The 18,682-nt window shown below is 42.0% G+C and overlaps 1 protein-coding gene and 1 pseudogene across 1 annotated transcript in view; one reads left to right on the top strand and one right to left on the bottom strand.

The window, feature by feature from the left end:
• LOC126074400 (HLA class I histocompatibility antigen, A alpha chain-like) overlaps positions 1–18,682 on the top strand; it is a 110,056-nt gene that overhangs the window by 21,348 nt on the left and 70,026 nt on the right. The gene's annotated exons all lie outside the window — the stretch shown is intronic.
• Positions 16,672–17,613, bottom strand: LOC126066540 (olfactory receptor 2H2-like; annotated as a pseudogene).

Raw genomic sequence — 18,682 nt, 5'->3', positions numbered from 1 at the left:
TTATTGACTTTTAAATGTTAAATATGTATATATTTAATTCATTTTTTTTTGTATTAATAACCCTGAGATAACCAATTGTGCTTAAATTCCTTTTTGCAAATGTGTTGACCATGTATGCAGCAGTGAAATTACCGAGTAAAAGGGTGTAAGCATTTGTTTACCTTCTGGTTTACTGATATACTTGCCAAGCTGGTTTCTAGGGTAAGTTTTTGGATTTGTATTTACAATGGTACCTACCTCACTCAAGATAGAAACCTGGAAAGCCTCCTTATCCTACAAGCAAGAAAGCCAGTAAGAAGGCAGGAATAAAGATAGCTTTGCCAATGTCGTGCCATTCTTTAGACTCTGGAGTTTCTCCTGCTTTGTTGTTGCTGTTAGTTTTATTTGTTTGAGACCGTGTTCAGACCTTAAAAAAAAAAGTTTATATCCCTGTCTTTCGACCAATTTCAGTTGAGCTGTTTATCTTTTCTAATTGATTTGTAAGCATACATTGCATTTATCCAAAGTGAAAAAATGTTTATTCTGTAATAATACCTGACTTTTGTAGGACATAATTGGAGAATGCCAAAGGGTATTGTGATTTTATTTTGGGGATAAAATAGAAGCCAAAGTGTGTTGAGCACTTACCCCGTGTCAGGAAGTTTGTGGATGACTTCACATGCATTATTTTACCTAAATCATGAGGCAAGTAAAGGTATTAATCCTATTTCCAGAGGAAGAAACTGAAGCTTAGAATGGTTCATTGCCTTGTCTGTGATCAGACAGCTAGTAAGCAGCAAATACACTGGTAAGAGCCAGCGAAGTGAATAACACCAGATTCCTGACTCATGGGAACTCCAGCCAAAACTTAAATCTCCCCAGCCTTCCGTCAGGGAGACCAGGTTGCACAGGAGAGCCCTGGACCTGCCGCCTAGTGCTGGAGCCACTGGCTGGGATTCTGGAATGAGGGTCATCAAAAGAAAACATCCTGTAGTTTTAACTGATCTTGGGCCTTTCCCCCACAGGCAGATATTGTCCTTGGAGTAGCTCCAGAGGGTCCTGAGAGAGGAGGATGTTCTCCCCATTTCAGAGACTCTGAAATATCATCTCAAGGGAGCAAAGAGCCTCTAAGAGCTAAGAGTTAAGTGTCCCGATGGCCAGAGGAGACCATCAGGGGAGTCTCCTCATAAAAGTCATAAAGCTCAGGGAAAGCTCTGCCTCAGAACTTTCATCAGAGGGTTGTCAAATGTGGAAAGCACACAGGATTATTTCCGCACTGCCTCATTCAAAGTCAGGCTTTTCTCAACAGGTACTGGGGGATTGGGACCAATAAATATCCAAGATCATGGTCTCTAGCCACAACCCTTGGAGAGAAAAATAATGCCTCCATTTTATTAAAGAGGGAAGTAGTCCACAGTCAGCGACTAGGGAAACACATTTGCAGCTTTGGTGGTTTCTCCAGCATCATGTTTTCTAATGGAGCCTCACACACACACAAAGGTAAATATTCATGTAAAAAAAAAATACTAAAGAGGATCCTTCAATACTTTTTCATATTTCTGAATATAAGGAAAAGTTGGCACAGTAGATATATACAAAATAAAGTGAGAAGAGTACAAACCTAGGGCATTTTAACATTTCAATAACATGCTGTTGACACAAAAATCTGGTTAGAATATTTGACATATATATATATATTTATCTTGCTAGCAAGTGATTTAGCAAGATAAAAAAAAAAAGTAATTTCCCCCATGTGTCTGTCAGTTTGTCATACTGTGGGGGCTTGTGTTTTGCTGTGATGCTGGAATCTATGCCACCGGTATAAATATACCAGCAGGGTTATCCATGGAGGACAGGTGTCAGCTGAGCTTCCAGACTAAGACAGACTAGGAAGAAGGACCCAGCAGTCCACTTCTGAAAAGCACTAGCCAGTGAAAACCTTATAAATAGCAGTGGAACATTGTCTGATATAGTGCTGGAAGATGAGCACCCCAGGTTGGAAGGCACTCAAAAGACGACTGGGGGAGAGCTGCCTCCTAGAATTAGAGTTGACCTTAATGATGTGGATGGAGTAAAGCCTTCGGGAGTTTCATGTGCTGGTGTGGCATGACTGAAAAGACAAAGACACAGCTGCAAACATCCATTAATAATCGGAACCTAGAATGTTCGAACTATGAATATAGGAAAATTCAAATTGTCAAAAATGAAGTGGAATGCATAAACTTTGATATCCTAGGAATTAGTAAGCTGACATGGTCTGGTATTGGCCATTTTGAATTGGGCAATTGTATAGTCTACTATGCTGGGAATGACAACTTGAAGACAAGTAGTGTTGCATACATCGTCACAAAGAACATTTCAAGATCCATGCTGCAGTACCACACTGTCAGTGATAGGATAATATCCATATGCCTACGAGGAAGACCAGTTAATATGACTGTTATTCAAATTTATGCACAAACCACTAAGGCCGAAGATGAAGAAATAGAAGTTTTTTTTTTTTTTTTTTATCAGCTGCTACAGTCTGAAATTGATCGAACACGCTATAAGGATGCATTGATAATCAATGGTGATTGGAATGTGAAAGCTGGAAACGAAGAAGGATCAGTAGTTGGAAAATATGGCCTTGGTGATAGAAATAATTCCGGAGATCGAATGATAGAATTTTGCAAGACCAATAACTTCTTCATTGCAAATAACCTTCTTTCACCAACATAAATGGTGACTATACACATGGCCCTTGCCAGATGGAACACAAAAAGGATCCAATTGACTACATCTGTGGAAAGAGACGATGGAAAAGCTCAATATCATCAGTCGGGAAAAGCCAGGGGCAGACTGTGGAAAAGACCATCAATTTCTCATATGCAAGTTCGAGCTGAAACTGAAGAAAATCAGAGCAAGTCCACGAGAGCCAAAATATGACCTTGAGTATACCCCACCTGAATTTAGAGAGCATCTCAAGAATAGATTTAACTCATTGAACACTAGTGACCAAAGACCAGACGAGTTGTGGAATGACATCAAGGACATCATTCATGAAGAAAGCAAGAGGTCATCGAAAAGACAGGAAAGAAAGAAAAGACCTAGATGGATGTGAGAGGAGACTCTGAAACTTGCTTTCAAACGTTGAGCAGCTAAAGCAAAAGGAAGACATGATGAAGTAAAAGAACTGAACAGAAGATTTCAAAGGGCGGCTGGAGAAAAGAAAGTAAAGTATTATAATGACATGTGCAAAGAGCTGGAGATAGAAAACCAAAAGGGAGGAACACACTCGGCGTTTCTCAAGCCGAAAGAACTGGGAAAAAAAAAAAAACATTCAAGCCTCGAGTTGCAATAGTGAAGGATTCTATGGGGAAAACATTAAACAACACAGGAAACATCAAAAGAAGACGGAGGAATACACAGAGTCATTATACCAAAAAGAATGAGTCGCTGTTTAAACATTTCAAGAGGTAGCATATGATCAGGAACTGATGGTACTGAGGGAAGAAGTCCAAGGTGCTCCAAAGGCATTGGAGAAAAACAAGGCTCCAGGAATTGACGGAATATCAATTGAGATGTTTCAACAAACAGACGCAGAGCTGGAGGTGCTCACTCATCTATGCTAAGAAATATAGAAGACAGCTTCCTGGCCAACTGACTGGAAGAGATCCATATTTACACCTGTTCCCAAGAAACGTGATCCAACCGAATGCAGAAATTATTCAACAGTATCATTAATGTGACAGGCAAACAAAATTTTGCTGAAGATCAATGAAAAATTAGTGCAGCAGTGTATTGACCGGGAACTGCCAGAAATTCAGTCCAGTTTCAGAAGAGGATGTGGAACCAGGGATATCATTGCTGATGTCAGATAGATCCCGGCTGAAAGCAGAGAATACCAGAAGGATGTTTACCTGTGTTTTATTGACTCTGCAAAGGACTTGAACTGTGCGGATCATAAAAATTATGGATAACATTGGGAAGAATAGGAATTCCAGAACACTTCATTGTGCTCATGAGGAACCTTTACATAAATCAAGAGGCAATTGTTTGGGCAGAAGAAGGGGATGTTGAGTGGTTTAAAGTCAGGAAAGGTGTGCGTCAGGGTTTGATCCTTTCACCATACTTATTCGTCTGTATGCTGAGGAAATAACCCGAGACGCTGGACTATATGAAGAAGAATGGGGCATCAGGATTAGAGCAAGGCTCATTAACAACTTGCATTATGCAGATGACACAACCTTGCTTGCTGAACGTGAAAAGGACTTGAAGTACTTACTAATGAAGATCAAAGACCACAGCCTTCAGTATGGATTACACCTCAACATAAAGAAAACAAAAATTCTCACAACTGGACCAATGAGCAACATCATGATAAACAGAGAAAAGATTGATGCTGTCAAGGATTTCGTTTTACTTGGATCCACAATCAACAGCCATGAAAACAGCAGTCAAGAAATCAAAGGATGAATTGCATTGGGCAAATCTACTGCAAAGGATCTCTTTAAAATGTTGAAAAGCAAAAATGTCACCTTGACTAAGGGGCACCTGACCCAATCCATGGTATTTTTAATTGCATCATATGCATGTGAAAGCTGGACAATGAGTAAGGAAGATAGAAGAAGAATTGACACCTTTGAATTGTGGTGTTGCTGAAGAATATTGAATATACCATGGACGGCCAAAAAAAGAACAAACTTGTCTTAGAGAATTACAACCAGAATGCTCCTGAGAAGCAAGGATGGTGAGACTGTGCCTTACATACTTTGGACATGTTATCAGGAGGGGTGAATCCCTGGAGAAGAACATCATGCTTTGCCAAGTACAGGGTCAGCGGAAAAAAGGAAGACCCTCAACGAGGTGGATTGACACAGTGGCTACAAAAATGAGCTCAAGTGTAACAACGATTGTAAGGATGGCACGGGACCGGGCAGTGTTTCGTTCTGTTGTGTATAGGGTCGCTATGAGTCAGAACTGACTCGATGGCCCCTAACAGCAACAACAACAACAAGCAAGTAATTTATAAAGCAAATTGATATCAAGAAATATGTCCAGCAAAATAAAAGAAAGATAAAGGTGTAGTTGTCCTTTCACACAACTGGAAAACTTATCCACACAGAACTATATATTTTCATCCAATACGTTTATTACATATTTGTTTTAAAATTTATAACATGTACCACTTCATTTCTTTTGGAATTTGAGTAGTCATCTAGTAGATGCGATGTATTTGGAATCCAATATAAACGGCTTGTAAACTCTCTGAAGGGAAAGAGAGGTAGGAAATAGTGAAATCCAGCTTTTCCACTGTTTTTCTGTTTTATTACATCAAAATCACTATTAGAAATAATTCTGGGCAACAAAAGACAACGTTCCGCCTCTGGAGAGCTGTCGATCTGGTCAACCAGAGTTTTAAATAAGAAGATGATTTTATGCTCCTTCCATACATCCTTTTTCAACCTCAAAAATGAAATTGCAATTAATTTGCATATTCCTGAAAAAAGTTCTGCCACTATTTCTTGATTTTTCATAGCTCAGGATATTTATTTTTTAATTTCATTGTCACAAATAGAAATTCTTATATCATGATTGTAGTGGGTTGAATGGTGGCCCCCTGAAAAACTACGTCCACCTAGAACCTCAGAATGTGTCTTTATTTTGGAAGAAGGGCCTTTGCCGATGTAATTAAGGTAAGGATCTCAAGATAAGGTCATCCTGGACTCGGGTGGGCTCTAAATGCACTGACTAGTGTCCTTATGAGAGACAGAAGGGGAGAATAGTGAGACACAGGGAGAAGGCCATGTGAAGACGGAGGCAGAGATGGCAGTGATGCTGCCACAAGCCAAGCAACGCCTGGAGCCAGCAGAACCTGAAAGAGGCAAGGGAGGACTCTCCCCTAGAGCCTTGGGATAGAGTGTGGCCCAGCTCATGCCTTGATTCCAGACTTTTGGCCTCCAGATCTGTAAGAATCAATTTATTTTTTTTAAGCAACCAAGTTTGTGATAATTTGTTGCAACTCTGGGAAACTAATAAAATGACCTTCTAAATTTTGTTTTAAATATATATATGGATTCTACTATTTGTTGCTTTTTGGTTTACAGAATTTTTGTGTTCAATTTCTGTGTTTTGATGCAGAGGATCCAGGCATAGCCCTGGGACGCCAGTCCGACCTGCCTCTTGCCCTTCTGACAATAATCCCGTGTCGCTCTCGATGGCCATCCCCCAGCCCTGAGTGAATTCTAGGTCCTGCTTGCCCTTGCCTGCCACCTTTCCCATATCTAATTGGTTATGGGCCCAAAAGAGAAAAGCTGAAATGTAGGTGATGGGTACTTACCTAAGGGATAGGGTGATGGTGGGCCAAAGTTGCGTGTGTGCTCATCTCTCTCTCAAATTATACCCAACCTTAGAGGGGCTGCTGGAGCCCCATCGAGCGAGCACAGCCAAGCACTTCCACATAAGCCTTGACTTGCACTGACGGAGGTGAGAGAGGGCATCTAAAGGCTCCAAGTCCCTATACTCACAGGCCTCTGGACACCTGGACACTTTTTATGCTGCTTCTCCATCTACCTCAGGGACTGTGTTTGGGGATTGGACTCACTCCCTTGATAGAGCTCTGTTTACCCTCAGGTGGCCGGTTTTGCCTTTGAATGCAACCTTTGGAGCAGCATCTCAGGCTGAGGGTCACTGGTGACAATGTGGAATGTCAGACCTTTCTCCTCTCTTTTCTTAGCCACCCCTGTGCATCACAGAACTCAGACTCACAATCATACTCATCTCTCCCTGAGTACTTCTAAGAATGTACTTAGGTTAAAAAAAAAAAAAAAAGGCAGAAAGGCATATGAAAAAATGTCTTTGGGGTTGATTGATTAACACGGAAAAAGCACTACCTTACCAGTTCTGCCTCTCACTCAACTTTATTCCTAAACGCTGAACTCGTTTTAAACTTCTAGTTGACTTAGGTGAATAAATAGTTTCTTTTATAACGATTAGCACAAAACTGGTTCCTATGAGGCAGAAGTTACAGATGTCCCAAATGCCCAATTTTTTCCAAATGAACCTACCCAGATGCAATTACCCGATTTTTCCACTAGGTGGCAATAGGCAGTAAGCCTCCCCCCCGCCCCCCACTCAAACGCTATGTCGTTTGCTTCTAAATTCTGAACTAGCCTTCTAGGAATGACTCTATACCTAGTCTTACAGGCAATTTCAGGGTACTAACTATAAGACATCTATGAGACACTTTTGTGAAAGAATTTAGCAGATCGAATTTGTGCTCACCACATCTCTTCAAAACACAGTATATAACATTCCCTGGAACGTATTAAGTATCGAGCTAAAGTATCAGACTCTGCATGTCAAAAGCAAACACACATGCCTGTAACTGCCTTGTTCTTAGTCCACTCTAGTATTTGGCCAAGATTGGCCTGAAGCTGCCTCTTCTTCCTGAACAGGTCCTTCTGTTATAATGATGTAAATATGGCTATTAGCCTAAGGGGGAATGCATTGCTTGAGATTGTGATTAATAACTGTTTAAAATAGTTTCATATCCACTGGGGTTTATTTTAAACTTACTTCCCCAGTGTCCGTTTGAATCCAACTGAGAGCTTTAAACCTTATACTCCAGGATACGTGAATCTCACCATGGTTCTGAAAAAACATAAACTGTCAGGTCCCTCAGGCTCCAAGAGCCCTGGTTGTTCAGTGGTTAAGTGTTATGGCTGCCAACCAAAAGGCTGGTAGTTCGAATCCACCAGCCGCTCCTTGGAAACTCTATGGGGCACTTCTACTCTGTCGTATAGGGTCGCTATGAGTTGAAATTGACTTGAGAGCAATTTTTTTTCTATAACTCCATAAATACATATTAAAATATACATATTTTATTTATTTTTGTTATTGTTGAACATATACACTGCAGAACATACACCATTCCAACCATTTCCACATGTACAATTGAATGCTATCGATTACAGCCTTCAAGTCGTGCAACCGTTTTCACCTTCCTTAACTGTTCCTTTTCTGTTCACATCAACTCACTGCTCTCTGAACTTTCTGTTTAACCTTTCAAGCTGCTGTTACAAGTTTGATCATATGTAGATAGTTCTTTAAAAGAGCACAGTGCTCAAGGAAGACGTTCTTTACTAATGAATCTAAAGTATTGTTTGGTTTAAAGACGACTTCAGGAAATATTTTAAGTTTTAAGGGTTAAAGATTATCTCAGGGCAATAACTTTGGGGGTTCATCTAGTCTCAATAGTTCCAGAAAGTCTGGATTCCATAAGAATTTGCAAGTCTGTTCTGCTTTCTCTTTTTTGATCAGGGTTCTTTTTTGGAATCTTTGATTAAAATATTCAGTAACAGAGCCCAAGTAGCCTTGAACCCACCAACTTCTCTATGGGAAAAGATGTGGCAGTCTGTTTATGTAAGATTGCAGCCCTGGAAACCCTATGGGTAAGTTCTACTTCATCCTATAGGGTTGCTATGTGTCAGAATTTATTCGATGACAACAGGTTCATGGTAGCCTGGCACCATCTAGTTCTTCTGGTCTCATGGTGAAGAGGTTAGTTGTTCATGGAGGCAATTAGCCACGCATTGTTAATACCATGTTATTGTGGACTACTCCCCGGTAGTGAGAACTCTGGAGTTCCTGGGTGGTGCTGCAGCTAGTATTCGAAAAGTTGGCGGTTCAAACCCTCTCACAGAAGCCTTGAAAGTAAGGACCGGTGATGTGTTTCTGAAATGTCACAGCCTTGAAAACCCTATGGAACAGTTCTACTCTGCACACATGGGGTCACCATGAATCGGAATTGACAAGACAGTAACAGCAAGAAGTGAAAACTCCACAGTTGGGTTTGTATCTTCATTATTTATGACATTAGAGCACCTGAATTACAGAGGAGTCCAGCAATAAGTTGGAAATTTAGCATATGGAGAACCACAAAATATTCTCTTTCTATGCCCTATTCTGAAATGTACAGAACAAAAGATCACATATTGAGCAAGAAATTCAGTTTGAAAACTTTTGTCAGACTATAAATATATCTGTATCTCCAGCATTATTCTGGGCGGGGGGTGGGGAATGGAAAGTTTAGACTTAAATTAACTGTATTTACCCCTTCCCAACATATATACTAGCTTTTTTAACCTCGTCAGATATTTTAATTTTTTCATAGTTAATGTTCATTTAAATTTACTGATGTACTTACCCCTTTTTTGTATTCTTTCTTTCATTACTTCCATGTGGGATTTTTCGACCTAAAGTAGATTCTTTAGAACTTCCATTAATAACAGTCTACTTGTGTCACATTGTCTGTTTTTGTCTGGAAAAGTCCATTGAGGTTTTCACTTTTATCATTATATTTTCGTTTCTAAATTTTATTTAAATGTTATATACAGTATTGTTCTATCCCAATTTTCTTGCACATTTTTATAAATTCTAATTTCCTTATTTTAAAGCTTGTTTTGTTAATCTTAGTAAGCACAGCTATTTTATATCATTTTCTAATTATTCTATTATCTGAGTTACTTGATTCTGCTGTCATGCCTGCTTGTTTTTTCAGGGGGCCTTTCTTCTTGTGGACGTAGTTTGCTTTTGTTTTCTTACTCTTAAGTGCTCATTTTGCTTATGAAATGCTTAGTATTTTTTGTTGTACTTTAGATGAAGATTTACAGAACAAATTCATTTCTTGATGAACAATTAAGGCACATATTGCTTTATGACATTGGTTGCCACTCTCCCTTTCTCAACCTTTGTTGCCCATTATCAGCTTTCCTGTCCCCTCTTGCCTTCTTGTCCTTGCCCCTGGGCTGCTGGGCCCATTTAATCTTGTTGTATTTTGTAGGCCTGTCTATTCTTTGGTTAAAGAGTGAATTGAACTTCAGGAGTGACTTCAGTACTGAGTTAAAAGGGTGTCTGGGGGCCATAGTCTCAGGGTTTCTCCATTCTCTGTCCGACCAGTAAGCCTGGTCCTTTTTACTCATGTAAAACTATGAGTTGGAATTTTCCAAGCCTAGATGAGAGTAAGGATTCCCCTGGGTGGCACGAATGGTTAAATGCTTGACTAGTAGCTAACAGGTTGGCAGTTCCAACTCATTTCAAGGGGTCTCAGAAAATAATACTGGTGATCTTCTTCAGAAAGTTAACTTCCTTAAAACACACCCTACACTGATATTGCCTCTTCACATAATAAAGAAAATCCATTCCCAAATGGAATTAGTACCACAGGTATAGGAGTTAGGATTTACAACACAAATTTTGAGGGGGACACAATTCAACATGCAGCAGGGCCATTTCAGAGACAGAAGTGATAGAATCCACACAGTATTGCTGGGCTTGGCTGCACCTCCTCACTCTAACCGCAGGGAGGGGATCTGAGGTAAAGGATATATCGAGGGGGAAAATGACAAAATAGAATCACCAAAAGCTGGAAAAAAAAGCATAAACAAAACAAAACAAAACACCCAAACCAGTTGCTGTCGAGTCGATTCTGATGCACATCCTTTGGTTAGCAGCCGAGCACTTAGCTATTACACCACCATGTAGATGGAAGTTAGGACCCCTTGACCTCAACAGGCCCAGAAAGACAGATAAGACAGGTAATAAATGGAAACTGCCTTCTGGAAACTCTACAGTTTCAGATGTCTCAGTCCCACGTGCCACTTTCACAGTGTCATCAAAAATGAGAATGGTCATAAAAATGCTATTTTTTTTTAATGTGGTAGGTAAAATTGTGCGAAAGTATTTAGTAAGGTCTTCCCCCAATTACAAGCTTTAATAACACCCCCTACTTTTCCTTATCACAGTCATAATAACTTGTGGTTGTTTATAAATGTGTGTCACTCACATGAAGCTCCAAGCTCTATAGAAGCACTCTTTACATAATTTCACAATATCTCCAATGCCTTAGCGGACTTGGCACACTGTTCAATAAACTGTCTCTGATCAGTAAAGGCACAGGTAGTGGAGGTGGTTTAGGCTTTGCAGGCATTAGTGTGTTTATTTGTTGGATGAATTCCTCACTGAGTATCCTGTTCCTTCATGGTGGTTTCAGTTGGACCATGGATCCAGTAGGCTAGTGTAGAAATTATGACTTCCCACACTTATTAAGCTTTTTGTTTTTTTATTAACTTTTATTAAGCTTCAAGTGAACGTTTACAAATCCAATCAGTCTGTCACATATAAGTTTACATACATCTTACTCCGTACTCCCACTTGCTCTCCCCCTATTGAGTCAGCCCTTTCAGTCTCTCCTTTCGTGACAATTTTGCCAGCTTCCCTCTCTCTATCCTCCCATCCCCCCTCCAGACAAGAGCTGCCAACACAATCTCAAGTGTCCACCTGATATAATTAGCTCACTCTTCATCAGCATCTCTCTCCCACCCACTGACCAGTCCCTTTCATGTCTGATGAGTTGTCTTCGGGGATGGTTCCTGTCCTGTGCCAACAGAAGGTCTGGGGACCATGGCCGCCGGGATTCCTCTAGTCTCAGTCAGACCAGAGTGAGTTCGGGGGCTAGGGCTGGGCCCCTTGTTTGTGTCGTCTGCTCCCCTGGGCTCTGCCCCAAATCGGGCGCTGAAGGTTACCTGACTGGTATGCTGGCTCCAGGCTCTGAAAACAATCGCTGCTTCCCCGTATTTGTTCGCTCTCCGTCTCTAAATCTGTGTTTGTTGTTCAGGGTTCGTAGATTGTTATGTATGTGATCAATTCATTTGTTTTTCCGAGTCTTTGTTGCAAGAGGGATCCGAGGTAGCGTCTACCTAGTCCGCCATCCTGGCCCCCTACCTCTTATTAAGCTTTTATTCTAGATGTTTTCTTGTAGATTTAACCCTGAAGATGGTGAAAACCAGCGGCAGAGAAGCAGCGGCAGAAGAGTGGAGGCAGGAGAGGCCTGGCAGGAGAGACTGTGCAGTGGGCTTCCCAGCCCTTGGAGTAAGAAAGATGAGTGTCTTTAGGCAGAGATAGAGGGCCAGGGAGAGGCATGCCTGTGAACGCAGCTGGGAAAAGGCTGTCCTGATGGAAGTACTGTATACTGAGCATTCCTGAACCTGAATGTAACCTATTACTCCCCTAAGAAACCTCATAATCGTTAGTATTGTCTGTGAGTTCTGTGTGGTCATTGCAATAAACTATTGAACACAGCAGAGAAGTAGACACAGTGCAGTGGGAGGGATGGTTGGTGTGAGAATTAGTAAAGATGGCAGAGAGAGGAGGCATGTCTGACCTCTGCTTCAAAGGAATCAGCCTTGGTCTGTTGATCTTGAGTCTCCTGCCTCATGAAGTAAGAGGAGGTTCAAAAACTGCTCTTATGCAGTTTTTACATCTCTCTGCTTACCATCTCTTCATGCTGTTTGTTAAAACCTCTTAGTTACCTAGTGCTGATATAAGAGAAATACCACAAGTGGGTAATAAACAGAAATTTATTTTCTCACATTTCAGGAGGCTGCAAGTCCTAATTTAGAGCGCCAGCTCTAGGGGAAGGCTTTCTCTTTGTCAGCTCGGGAGGAAGGTCCTTGCATCTTCAGCTTCCTCGTTTCTTGGAGACAACCATGTGACTCTTGGCATCTCTCTTCCCCATCTCTCCTTTGCTGGCTTGTTTAATCTGTTTTATGTCTAAAGAGACATTGACTCAAGAAGTACCCTGCACTAACCCTGTCTCATTAACGTAACAAAGACAACCCATTCCCAAATGAGATTATAACCACAGGCATAAAGGTCAGGATTTACAACATGTGTTTTTGGGAGATGTGGTTCAATCCTTAATATTCCACCCTTTGGCCCCCCAAATTCATGTCCTTTCGACATGTAGTACACATTCACTGCATCACATCATCCCAAAAGTCTTAAGTCAACTCTAAGTCCAAAATCTCATCTTCTCAATCGTCTAAATCAAATATGGGTGAGATTTTAGGTGTATTCTATCCTAGGGCAAAATTTCTCTTCATCTGTGTTCCTGTGAAATCTAGAATACAAGTTATCTGTTTCCAAAGTACGATAGTGGAATAAACACAAGGTAGATATTTCCATTTCCATTACAAATAATAGAAATTGGAGGGAAAGGAGGGATAATGGGCACCAAGCAAGTCCAAAATCCAGCAGAACAAATTTCATTAACTCTCATGTCTTGAAGATAAACCTCTCTTCTCTGAGTTCAGCTGGGTAATGGCCTTGCCCTCCAGGCTCTCAGTGTTGGTCACACCCTCTGGATTCTGTGTGGAGGCCCCTTGGTCCTGGGTTTCCAGATCCTCTGGGATGGCAACTTAGCTCCCTTGGCTTTGCGTGGCCCCATCCTAATCCATCTGAATGGTGACCCCACTTCTTTGGCCCCAGCAGGCCTGGTTCTTTGGCCCCTTAGGCATCGCAGCCCACTCCCTCAGCTTTAGGCAGCATCCTCATCCCCCTGGCACATCTTAATTGCAGCCCCCCACGCTCTGAAACTGAGTTAGTGCAGACCTGACTGAAACCTAGAAGGCTGTGGCCCCACACCTTGGAGGAAGGGAGACAAACAGACACATGTATAAGTAACACTCATGCAACATGCTGAGTGGACTCTCAGGGTGTGTGTGGGGGGAGTTTATCTGATTGGGGTATCCAGGAAGGCTGGCTTCACTGGGAGCTGGAACTGGGCACTGTGCATTGGTGTCTATTCATGATTCAGTGACCCTTTCAGACATGAACTGGGAACCATCCTTGAGTAGGCAACTAAAACCCTGAGATTCCTGAATACTACTACTACTACAACTACACATTGCCATTGAGTCAATTCTGACACATAGCAACTCTACAGGTCAGAGGAGAACTGCCCGTTAGAGTTTCCAAGGAGCAACTGGTGGACTCGAACTGCCTACTTTTTGGTTAGCAGCCATAGCTTTTAACCACTATGCCACGAGGATTTCCTGAGTAATGCCATTTAAATGCTTCCAACTAAGTTATGCTAGAATGTGTAAGTGCCCACCATCAAAGGGCCTACATCCAGTAGGCTTGAAGCACTCAGTTGTATGTAGTTCAGTAGCTTCTATGTATTTAAAAAATAATCTATGCCTTCCTACTTAATGATTTGGCTCCCAGCTTAGCTCCTTCCCTCACATCTCCCCATGCTAATCCACAACATGCTTGTTCCTGCCTTTAGCAAATATTTCATATTAACTTTGTTCCATCTGCCATGGTTCATACCTCTAGGAAGACTTTTCTGATCCCCATTGTCCCCAGCGCTAATACACTTTATTCCTTTATTCTGTATTCACTTGGCCCCTTATTTGTCCCCAACTCCCTTGTATAACTATTATTTGTGCTGGGAATATGTCTCTGACCATCCAGATCTTTGTTGGACACTTTGAGGATTATGATCAAATACATTTATGTTCGATTTTCCGCTCCATAAAAAAAAAAAAAAATTTTATTCAAAAAAGTAGGTTGTATTAAAACATTCTTTTTGACTGCTTCATTAACTTCTCCTCTGTTGCATTTTCCTAGAGTCTGTCTAGAAGGGGTTTTGTTTTACACAAACTCTAGAGCTATGGGGCAAAGGGAACTAGAGAAAGCGGTAGAGATTTCTAGCTTTTAGTGAGAGAAAGAGGACAGAAAATGGTCATTTATTCCATAAATGACTTGAAAAATAGAATTAAGGCTAACATTTCTTGTAAGACTGAGATTAAGATTATTAAGTATAAAGGGGGGTCTACATTAAGATTAGGATACAGTTAGTAATGAGACTGAGGAGACAATAAGATTAGCACAGGGATGGCGAGGATGAAGATTAGGACTTAGAGTTAATGCTGCAGCTCTGTGCTGGGGCCGGGGTAAATGTTGAATCAAAGCCATTTTGTGTCGGGACTTGAGTCAAAACTAGGATTTTCCTTTTTCTTTCTCACTTTATTAATGTGTACCCAAACAGAATTTGGTATAGCTGTAATTGTCATGGGAAAGCTGAGACATACCATCTGGGATTACGATCCCCTGTAAACCTTTACCCATGTCTTGGAGAGTGAGATTCATTCATTCATTCAGTCATTCACTTATTCATCTATACAACTGCTCACCACTTTCCTGTGAAATTCTGGTCCTTGACTTCTGGGAGCCTGATATGTACTGGGGGAACTAAACCAGGAACACACAAAATGAGCTGAAGCAAAACTTCTTCCAACAGGCTAGTGTTTCTCAACGGAACTTCAAAGGATCTGAAAAACACTTATTCCGGGGAAGTAAAAACTCCTTTGGCTGGGGGAATTAAGTTAGATGTCTTTGCAAGTTGGAAGGATTTCCTCAAAATTTCTTGAGAAATTGAGACTCCTCACTTGAGCTGGAGAGGCACTATTTCTACCAAAAGGCAGGGCTAAAGAATAGACTCTGCAGTCCTCCCGAGTCCAAATTCTGGCTCTGACATTTTCAAGCTGCTACTCAAACTCTATGTTTTAGTTTCTGCATCTGGAGAAAAAAAAAAAAAAATACTACCTGCTTCATAGTGTTGTTATGAGGATTAAATAAATTAATACATGTAAATCACTTTCAATGGTACCTGACATATCACTGGTGCTATATAATAACAACAGTAATAATCTCTATGGGCAGAGTACAGTGTTAAGACAGTGGAGAGTGGTTGGGTCAGGTGACTAGAATGTCAGATGCAATATCATATATGACCAGTGGATGGCGCCAACGTCCCCATTGTTGAAGTTGTCCTGCCAGCCTAAGTATTAAACTGTTTCCCTCTCTTTCTGGGCTTCTCCTTTGCTTGCAATTCGCAGGCACCCTAAAGGGAAAAACAGTAGGACTGAAGAAGTTAAGCGTTGTCCTTATGGCCCTGTTTTGGGGTCAAACCTAAGGATACCAGGATAAATGATGAAGGTATGAAAACAACAAGGTGTATTTGAGAGGTTGTCTGACTGGAAGCCACGGTACTTGGGTTTTAGTTCTAACACTTGTGTGTTCTTGGGTGGATTTCTGAACTTACCTGGACTTCAGCTTTCTCTCTGTATAGCTGCTACTAAATGGGGTAAAATACAACTAGAGTACAAAACAGGAGACATATAAGGTGGTGGAAACGGACCTGAGGGAGAAACAAAGAAGATATGGTAGGGGTTAGAAATGGAGGTGAAGAAATAGTGATGATAGGACAAGGGAGTTAGAAATGGGAATGATAAAATTAGGGACACAATCATGGATGTGAGAAATGTTAAAAACAGAAGAGAGAACAGAGAAAATATTGAATTGGATTCAGATGCTGTTCCCAGTGGTGGCTCAGAGGTAGAATTCTTGCTTTTCGTGGGGGAGACCTGGTTTGACTGCTGGTCATTGGTCCTCAAGGGCAGCCGCCACTGGTCTGTCAGCAGAGTCTTCTGTGTTGCTATGATGCTGAACAGGTTTCTGCAGAACTTCCAGACTAAGACTAGGAAGAAAGTCCTGGAGATCTAGTACTGACAAGACAGCCAGTGAAAACCCTGTGGATCACAAGAGTCTTATCCTGTTGTGTGTGGGGCTGCCATGAATTGGGTGCTGACTTGATGGCAGCTAACAACTCCAATAACTTCCCTTTACCCCCATGCTCAATCTCTGTCTCTTATACATGCACACACATATACATGTACTCACGCACACACACATGCACTATTACTCTTTACTGAGGCATGATGGGTGTGCAGAAGGCAGCGTGGTGGAGAATGCAAGCTTACTGACAAAAGCGTGAGGAATCTCTCAACTTTAAAGCACATTAAGTAGCTAACCGTCAGCTTCGTCTGGGGTCCGCATCCTTCCCAGCAACCTCATGAATGCCCTCTTTATCTCCTTGTTCCTCAGGGTGTATATGAGAGGGTTAAGCGAAGGAGTGCCTACTGCGTAGAAGAAAGCAAAGAACTTGCCCCTCTCTTGGGCATAGGGATTTTGGGGCTGGAGGTAGACAGCAATGGCTGAGCTATAGAAGAGGGTGACCACAATGAGATGGGAGAAGCATGTCCCAAAAGCCTTCCTCCTACCCTTTGCAGGGCTAATTCTCAGCACTGCCCGGGCAATGGCACCGTAAGAGATAGGGATGAGGGTGAGGGGCACCACCAAGATGAGGACACTGCCAGCAGTCATCTGGATCTCATTGTAGGTGGTGTCCCCACAAGAGAGTCAAATTAGAGCTGGGACCTCACACACAAAATCAACCATCTGTCGGTGGGGGCAGAAGGGCAGGTGTAGGGTGAACGGTTTCTGGACAACTGACTCCACCAGTGACCCAGGCCATAGCTGTCAGTTGCCGGCAGAGGCGGGGGTGGATGGTGGTGGCATAGTGGAGGGGCTGGTAGACAGCCACGTAGCGATCAAAGGCCATCAGTGTAAGGAGGATGCACTCAGTGGTCGCCAGGAACAGGAAGATGAAGAGCTGCAAGGAACACCCAAGGAAGCTGATGGTCTTCTTTGGGCCCCAGAGGTTGAACAGCATCTGGGGACACAACTTGTGGTGAAGCAGAGATCCAAGAAGGAGAGCTTGGAGAGGAAAAAGTACATTGGAGCATGGAGCCTGGGGTCCTGCATGGAGAACAGGATGATGATGAGTGTGTTGCCCACCAGGATCAGGAGGTATGAAGTCAAGACAACCACAAAGAGAATCTTTTCAAGTCCTGGGTGTTCAGAAAAGCCCAGAAGGAGAAAGCCCCCCAGGGAGGTTTGGTTGACCATAGCCTGTTCCTTCTGACCCTAGAGAAGGAGGAGAGCTGTCAACTGAGTGTGTTCCATCCTGCTTTATAAAAACTCAAAAGAATGTACCGGGAAACATGGATACCTCTGAATCCTCTCACTAACTGGTTGATGGTAAAGCAGGCCAATGCAACACTTGGATCAATTCACTGATTCGTTCATTCATTCAGCACACATTTTTTGTCATTATGGAGGGTCCCTAGGAATTGGAGTTGACTCGACAGCTGTGGGTTTTGGTTTGGTTTTATGTTCTGAGAGTTGTTGTAAGTGTTCTATTATCCCTTATTTATTTGTGGGAGAAATTTTGACCCTAAATTATGCAGCTGATGATTCTCTCTTGGTTGGGATGGATTTTGTCTAACTTATATCCCATATGTATTTATATCCCACCGCTTTTATAATTCTTTATTCGAAAAGGAATTTATCAGAGAGACAGCATTTTATCTATGAGAGATTTTTCTCTGGGCCAAGCATTCCCCTTCAGAGAGACTTCAGCTTGGTTGTGTTGGCCTCATTAGCAACCCGTTTGCTGAACCAGATGTCCTGGTTGGGAGAATTGGCCCACATTCTCAGTCCCTGCCATGAGAAGCTTACAGGCAGGAGGGGAGAGTGGCCCCAGGCACATTTTAAGTCACTGAGGAGTTCATGAGAACATTATCAAAAGACTCCAAAATCTGGAGGCTCAATGATACCAAGATACTGGGTGAATGAGAAAAGCCTGCATAAGGTGAAGGATGAACTGGGGTGCATATACCAGGGAAAGCATTCTAGAGGAGGCAATTAGATTTTTTTTTCTCTGAAAGAGAAGTATTGGGGCACAGAAGGCAGCTCAGTGATCAGACGAGGCTGCAAGGTACTCTGGCAGTTGAGGGGCAAGGACTCAGGGTTCTCTGGTCTCAGAAGACCTTAGGAAGGCCGGATAGGGGACAGTGGTGTCCACAAGTGAGAAGGTGGTGCAGCTGGCAGAAAATACCCTGGGAACTTACAGAATGGCATGAGAACCTCCCCATCACTCGGTCTCTCTCCCATCTTGTGTTTAATCTCTATCGCA

This window comes from Elephas maximus, chromosome 1 (assembly GCF_024166365.1).
Source record: "Elephas maximus indicus isolate mEleMax1 chromosome 1, mEleMax1 primary haplotype, whole genome shotgun sequence".
Lineage (NCBI taxonomy): Eukaryota > Metazoa > Chordata > Mammalia > Proboscidea > Elephantidae > Elephas > Elephas maximus.
This window is presented reverse-complemented; position numbering and strand designations above follow the sequence as displayed.